General features: G+C 38.3%; 1 protein-coding gene across 3 annotated transcripts in view; it reads left to right on the top strand.

Annotated features, from left to right (window-relative positions):
* The window catches only part of Armc8 (armadillo repeat containing 8), a 94,918-nt gene that overhangs the window by 1,178 nt on the left and 85,295 nt on the right, over positions 1-8,445 (top strand). The gene's annotated exons all lie outside the window — the stretch shown is intronic.

Here is an 8,445-nt window from a genome sequence, read left to right as displayed (position 1 = left end):
TGGGCTTGGCCGGGCGTCTCTCCGCGGCCGATTTCAGCGGGAACGCTTCTCCGGGGCCGAGCGCTCCGTCCCGAGAGGTTCCAGACCCGCCGCCCGCCGGGGAAGCAGCTTTCACGCAGCCCCGGGCTTTGGCAAGACGGGGAGCAGGCTGCCTGGCTCCCGTGGCCTCGGCGCCGCCTGGCCAGGTCTGCGTGTCTTCCCTGGCGTCCCAGCACCTGGGCACCGGCCGGCGTGCTTGCTTCTTGGCGATGGGGTTTCAGACCAGCTGCAACTCTTGCTAGTGTGTGTGGTTATTTAAACCCGCTTTCTGCGTTCTGCCCAGGAGGCGGTGGCTGAGTCTAAAGGAGACATGAACCCTATGCCTGGTTTTCCTCTTTTTCTTTAAAGAGAGTAAAACGCTGAAGCAAGTTAGGGGGGTCAGCTCTGTGGAGAGAAGGGAACGTATTGCTATGCCAACAAGTAATGCCTGGTCTGTTGTTGTTGCTGTCGTTAAAGTTAAAATACCACGACGTCGTTCGTGTATTGTTGTGTTCCCCTTACAAGAACAGGACCGGCAGTGAGAGTTACTGGGAAGTAACTTCGAAGCGATTTTTACAACAGATTTGAACTGTCCAGCCCTGGGAATGATCAGTTTACCAAATGGTTCATTTGTTAGTTGGAAATAAACAGGCAAAGACCGGTTAACCATCTTTTAGACATGTGGAAGCCAGTCTTGCTGAGAGGGTTGTTGAATTACAGATGTCATGTCAGGTTCTTGGAGTCCTGTAACTGCAACCGATTTCTTTCCCTGACTTCTCCCGCAAACACGCTCAACTGTCGGAAAACACATAGAACATTGCTTGATTCAAGATTAGAGCCATGTAGCCGACTGCAGCCTTGAAAAGCCTTGGTTGATAGTAAAATGATTGGGGAGGCCGTGAATAAGGAAGGACCAGCCCCCTGGTCCATTTTAGCAGTCCTTTTTCGCATTTTTAAAATGCAGCTGGCGAAGTACTATTCGCCTAAATATTGAAACATAGTATCCCCTTACGCCACCTTGACTGTAATACTGATGAATGCTTTGTGACAGCAGGCCTGTTACTTTTGAATGTGTCTCAATTGTTCACAGTTCCCTTTTAATTATGTCACTTAGACTTCAGTTATCCTTCAGTTCACCTGAAACCTCCTTACTTCTTGTACATTATCAACCTGCCTAGTGTATACATACAGTTCAAATTTTTCATCTGTTTCACTTCCCTAGTAAATAATTTTGTTTTTTCTTATTAAGGAAAAAAAAAAAACACTTGAAGCCGGGCGTGGTGGTGCATACTTTTACTCCCAACACTGAGAAGGCTGAGGCAGGAAGCTCACTGTGAGCTTGAGGCCACCCCAGGCTACATACTGAGTTCAAGGCCAGCCTGAACTACATAATGAGACCCTGTCTCAAAAACCAAAAATTAAAACCACGTGAAGAGTATTTCTACTGCTAGTTAAAATATGTTTTGGTCCTACCCTCATTGGGGGCTTTTTTTTTCTGGTAGGTTTCCACAGTTCCAAAGTCTAGCTTTGTGAATTCTTCAGTCTTGAGCCTTGGGAAATCAGAGCTTTGGCAAATGATTTAAACTGTCTGAACTCACTAATATTACTAATTTGAAGTGAAGTTTGTACCTTTCCAGCTATTACCTAGGGCACCACTTTTTATATTAATCAGAAACTATCTTGAATGGTTGATTTCTTTAAAAAAGAGACTTACTGTGCACCAGATACGGACAAAACCCTGTTTTGTGTACTGTAGGGAATGCAAAGATATCAGAAATGCTCTCAAGGAACTCATAGTCTGAATTACAGTGGTACCTCGGTTCACGAATTTAATTCTTTCTACAGTTTTGGTTGCAGAATTCATTTCACCAGTGGAACAAATTCTGCGACCAAAGTCATGGAACAAATTAAGGTCGTGAACTGAGGTACCATATACTCTAGAGTTTTATGAATGTAAGTGGACCAATGGGGAAATCAAACTGTTTTATTTATTTTTTTTATTTTTATTCCCCCCCCCCCTACCGGGAATCTAACTCACGACCTTGCACTTGCCAGGCAGGCGCTGTGCCGCTGAGCTAAATCCCCAGCCCCTCCCCAAACTGTTTTAAATGATCCCATCTAAGGCCCATTACGCCTTCTCCCTTGAAACCTTATTTACTTTCATCATGCTAATGGTTCAGTTCCCACATCTACAATGCCTGTCTTGATTTTTCTTCTACATCCAGTCTCATACATTAAATAGTGTGACTGTCACCCATCACTTCCAGAAATTACCTTCTCCTAACAGGTCTTAGTCATGACTTCCCAATTTCTGTTAATGATACTGTCTTGTACTGTTAAACCTCCTGAATCATCTTTGACTCTTCCACTTTTAATGCTTCCATATCTAATCAGTTGTTAAGCTCTGTTGCTTCTTTATTCTTAGTATTTCTCATATCTTTCTGTTCCAGTGGCCACACTTATTCTGGACTTTACTGTTTTTGTGCCTGCATTACCATAGCGTCTTTTAAATTATTTATTTATTTAGAGATGAACTTTCACTGTGTTGCTCAAGTGATTCTCCTGCCTTAGCCTCTTGAGTACTGTATGTGCAATTATAGGTGTGTGCCACCATATCTGGCCTTAATTATTTTCATTGCCTCTAGTGTCTTTCTCATTTCAACTCTATTCCCACATCAATTTTTCTAAAGAACAGTTGAACAGCCATTCCTGTCTTTCAATTCTTCAGTGCATTCCTATTGTTGAAGGGCTGAAGTTTGTATTTAGCTTTGGATTTAAGATTTTTTTATCCTCTACATGAATCCTCTATCCTGTATAAACTGGCTTCTCTCAGGTCTAAATTCTTAGTTGAGTTCTTTCAAACTCTAGTTACTTACTGTCTGCTTCTTCATACATATGAATTATAACTTTACATGGATTTATTTATGTAATATATTTTGAGCTGTCATTTGGTTTGGGAATACAGTGCTGAGCAATGCAGGCTTGTCTATGTCCTTTTGGAGATTTCACCCTAGTGGGGAAAATAAGTATCAAATGATCACATGATTGTTTGTGATTGATTAATATTATGACTGAAAAAATACAGAATGTTGTTCAAACACATAATAGAGAAAACTAATCTAAAATGAGAAGAGCTAGAGAGTTTCCCTGAAGAAGTGACACTGAGCTGAGAGTTCAAGATGTGGAAGAACTAACTAGACAAAAAAATGTCAGAACATTCCAACCAAAGGGGACTGCTTTTGCATAGGCCCTGAACCCTTTAATAATTATTCTGCCCTGTCTTCTTAGAGATTAAATTAATTCAGAGGTAAGTACTTGACCTTTCTTGCTTTTAGTTCCCTTATTTCTTATAACACCATATCTTGCATATACAAGGTAATCAGTAATATTTGACCAAACTGTTGTGGGAGTTGTACAAGTTTTTCAGCTGTCTTTTTGGGTAGCACCATGATCATCCTTGTTCCTCTTTGGTTTGCATATAGCAGTACAACCTCACCTTTTTCAACATATTTAGAAATTTGTCCCATGTTTTTCCAACTTTTGTATTGTTTAATGTTGATTAAATTTTATTTTATTTTTTTGGTACTGGGAATTGAACTCAGGACCTTGTGCTTGCCAGGAAGGCACTGTGCTGCCGAGCTATGCCCCCGGCTGATTAAATTTTAAAATACTTTTTTTTTAAGTAAGTGTAGATTCTTAGGAGTTGAAAAGGCAGTACAGCAAGGTCCTTGTGTGTACTTCACTCAGGTTCCCTCATTGGTTGCATCGTATATAATTACAGTACAGTATCAGAACCAAGAAATTGATGTAACCGTGTACATATTTCTGTATCATTTTATCACAAATGTATATTCGTGTAACCACTACTGCTGTCAGGATATGAAACTAACTACTCCATCACAAGGATCTCTCTTGTGCTGTCTATAATCACAGTGACCTCACCCCCTAGAACCCAACCCTGTTCATGACCCCTAGAAACTACTAATCTGTTCTCCACCTTTATAATTTTGTTATTTTCTGTAATGTTACATAAATGGAATCGTATAGTGTGTGACTTTTTGAGATTGGATTTGTCACTCAGCATAATGCTTTTGAGTTCCATCCAAGTTGTTGCATATATCAATAGTTTGTTCCTTTTCCTTTTAAGTAGTATCCCATAGTATGGATGTGCCAGTTTGTTTGATCAGGTACCTGTTGGGCATTTTGGTTGTTTCCAATTTTGGGCTGTTAACACCTCCTGTGAACAGTCCATAGTGTGGACATGATTTGATATGTCTGAGATAAATGCTTAAGAGTTGCAGTTGCTGGGTCAAATGGTAAAAGTATGTTTAGTTTTAAAAGAAACTAACAAACTTTTCCAGCTAATATTCTTACTATTAATGTATGAAAGATCCAGTTTCTCTGCATCCTCACCAGCATTTAATATTGATCTTAATTTTTATTTTAGCTGTTCTAATATGTAGTGATATTTCATTGTGATCTTAATTTGCATTTATTTCCCTAATGATTTGTAATGTAGAAAATCTTTTCATTACATATTTACCATCCATATAACCTCTGCTGAAATGTTTTTTCATGTCTTTTTGCCCATTTTCTAATTAGATGGTTTGCTTTTTTGTTTGTTAAACTCTGAAAGTTCTTTATGTTTTAGATATAAATTTAGATATAAATTTCATCAAATAAGTGTTTGCAAGTATTTCTTCCAGGTCTCCTCCCCTTAAAAATGACCCTTGGGGCCCAGGGTCTAATTCAGTTGTAGAGCAAGTTCCTGGTTTCAATTCGTATTACCCCACTTGCCAAAAAAATTCTTTTTTTTTGGTAAGGGGTATTAAATCAGACTCAGGACCTTGTGCTTGCCAGGCAGGTACTGTGCTGATGAGCTATACATCTGGCCCCATCCCCTAAAAAATTACTGATCTAAACTTCATACCTTATAAAAAAGGTAACTAATTATTGCTTTTATTATAAAACATAAAATAAAACTCTTGGAATGAAAGAGCATTATATCCACAGAATCTTGGGCTTGGAGAACTCCATACATGTTCTCCAGGCCTTATTTTTTTAAAAAATTGGTACATTAGACTTAACAAAAAATATATCATCCTTGAAAGATGTTAAGAGGATAATTACACTTTACCCTACTCAGTATAATGGTTTGAGAAAGCCTAGGTAGTAAAATGCTTTAGAATCACATTGTAGACTAGTGTAGGCAGCTCAAGCACTTGTTGATTTTAATGCCTCCTTTACCTTCTTTTCCCAGTACCATTGTACCTTTTTAAACAAGCAATTATTGGACTTATCAGAACTTATTCCAAGTCCAGGTAGTCTTTGATTTCATTCTGTTCTTATAAGCATTTTGTTGGCCTTACCTATGGCTGTGTATTGATGTACTTACTCTGTTATGTGGGAAACTGACAATAATCAGAAAAACATTTTCTGGTTTGCCACTAGTTTACAAAGTACCAGTTAAGCACATTTGTCAGAAAGTAGTCTTAGTAAATAAGAACTTCCTAATTTTTAATGGCATTGTATGAAAAATAGGGGGTGCACATGGTATGCTTCAGGACATCTTACGTGTCTTTAAGGAAAGATTGGCATTGGAATTCAGGCACCAATGCTCAGAAATCATTCAAACTATGAAGAATCAGAAACACTGTAGTGTAGAATCTTCACATTTTTACCTGGAGAGTTAGCCTTCCCATTACCTGTATTCTCATTAAGTATTAAAATACTTAGTGCCAACGGCCAGGGATTTCAATGATTTTGACTTACATCTTTTTTCTTTCTGATTTGGCAGTTGTCTTGTTCTATCTGCCATGTTTACTTCTGGGTAAAAATACATGTGTTACTTGACAAAACAAAATTTTTTTCTGCCTTGCGGATATTGCCTTCACTCAGTTGTGGTGCTGTGATCCTTGGGACTATTTAGCTAGGATTTAAATGTATTTCATTTGAGAACAGTTTTGTAGCACGCCCCCTGGTCATTTTGATGAAGAAAAACGGTTTGACTTCATTCCATAAAATAGGATACCTATATTCTCTCATATATTCATATAGGTATTGGAGGAAGAAGGATTATCCTTTATATTAAAAATCTAAAAATGGTATAGTAGAAAGAATTCCAACCCATAGGGTTTGTTAATACTTGAAGATCTTTATCACTCAAAAACCGATACAGAATACAGTATATGTGCTCTCCTGCCTTAGTGCAGGGAGAGGGGTTGAAAACAGTATTAGGCTACCAAAAATCTGAATAGTGAGTGATTAAGAGTACAAGAAAAAGGAGAGAGCCATGATGGTCACAATTAAGCATAGCTCACAGAAGTTTTACCTTTTCAACCATGTGATATCATCTACCGAGATGGTGATGATTAGGAGAGGAACATGGTAGAGGAGTAAGGCCAAAAAAAAAAAAAGGTTTTGCTTTGGGCATGCCAAGTTTGAAGTGTTCCAGATACCCATTTAGAGGTGTCCGGTAGGCAGTTGGATATATGAGTGCTTATATGTCATTATTGGTAATCATTAGGAGTTCTCAGCATGCTCATCATTGGTTCTTACCCCTTTAAGGATAATTATTCCCATACCTGCTTCACCAGAAAAAACATACATATGGCTAGAGAGTTGTATAATTTCAAGGGGGCTTGTGGACTCCCTGAAACCCACACATTAGCCCTGAGTTAATGTTTTTATTTCTCTCAGTATCAGTTATCAAAACATAAACAGCAAAATTTACAGGTCATTTTAAAGTATTTTGCAATGACAAAGATTATAACAATAATGTTTTAAAACTTATGTAAGGTATAATGTGTGGGACTTGGTTCTGAACAGCTTCATTTTTTTGCTCAGAGAATGCCAGTGATGTTTCACAAGGTGTACTATACCCACAGAGAGACCTTTGTGTAAGCAGATGGCATAGTGGGCCTAGGGTGTGGAGCAGTAGCTGGAAATCCTAGGTATGAAAAAGTAAACCTTTTGTGGTTCTGGGAACAGGCCAAGTAGAAGTGGCCCATGATGTTGCTGTGATTGTCACAGGCCACGGTGTGGATCATAGATCAGATAGAGCCTGGGGGTTTTAGAACAGGAAAGCCAATGTAGCAACTATTGGAAGATTTGACTGAGTCTGTGTCAAGCACCATGGATAGCTCCAATGCAAAGGTATTTCTTGCCTCTTAAGTGTCTGAAGCAAGAAAGGCTGTTTTTATCGGGAATTAGCTGGCCTGGCTGGACAGTACTGCTTTTGAGGTTTACCATGAAAGATGGACCAAGGTCTCCTAAGTTAATACATAATTGCAATAATAACTTAAAGTATTGAATAATAACTTAAAAGTATTGTTGTAGTCCAGGAGAGTGGCACACCTGTTTCTGAGTAACCTTATTTTGTTATGTCAGGATTAAGAAATAAGCATTTGAATGAGTCTTAGTGGATTTCATAGGCCATCTTATCTTTGAAGGCATTTGAATGAACCTCATGAACCCAGAGAATATCTCAGTCTTTGTAGAACTCCCCACCACCCCGCACTCCATACATGTTCTCCAGAGATGGTTCTCCTTGGACTTCCAGATTATGATATTTTGTACCATAGGTCATTAGCTCATTCACTGTACTTAGATCTCTTTTTTCCCTTCAGTTCAGAATTCTACTCCACTTTGAAGAATAAAGAGAATTTTTAACAGAATGAATTTTAAAGGTCATCTAGATGCACATAGCTGTTTATAATTTGAACCATACTTTAAAAAGATACAGTCATAGTACTTGATTTAGAAGGATGAGAACAAAATTGTTTTTGGTATTTATGACCTCCAAACCATGTCTATAGCAACTGTTAATAGTGTACAAGAACTACCAGAATATATTATCACATTAGAAATTTCATTACAGTAAAAGTAAAGGCCTCCCTTCATATTATTTTTAATCTCACTGTGCTCTGATTTTTCTGTTATGAAAGAAAGTATCCCCTTTGTATGACTATAAATTATGGATTCTTTACCTAGAAAACCTTCAGGCTTATTTATTTGTTTGTTTATTTCTTCACAACTGGGGATTAAATCCAGGGCTTTTTCACTTAGAAGGCACCCAGCACCCCCTGCCTCCATTTTTAGACAAGGTCTTGCTAAATTGCCCAGGCTGGGCTTGAAGTGTTGGGATTACAGCCATGTGCCTACACACTGGGCCCTTCAGACAATCTTTAGTTTGTCCTTGCCATTTTTATTAGGAACCATTGAGGACTGGAGATACTGACTTGCTCACTGTCATGTTTTCTGTGTCAGAGTCAGATCTACAAATTACTACTTTTTAAAGATAAAAATGTGTTCATTATAGAATTTTTTAATTTTATGAGCCCTGATTGACTTACTTTTAATAAATTCTCAATGCGTACAGTCTGGATTTCAGTCTTTTGAGAGGTTAGAGTTCCTTTTTTATAAATA

The sequence above is a fragment of the Chinchilla lanigera genome, unplaced genomic scaffold, assembly GCF_000276665.1.
Source record: "Chinchilla lanigera isolate Chin_1 unplaced genomic scaffold, ChiLan1.0 scaffold00100, whole genome shotgun sequence".
Classification (NCBI taxonomy): domain Eukaryota; kingdom Metazoa; phylum Chordata; class Mammalia; order Rodentia; family Chinchillidae; genus Chinchilla; species Chinchilla lanigera.
Note: the sequence above shows the minus strand (reverse complement) of the source record. Positions and strands in the feature narration are given on the sequence as shown.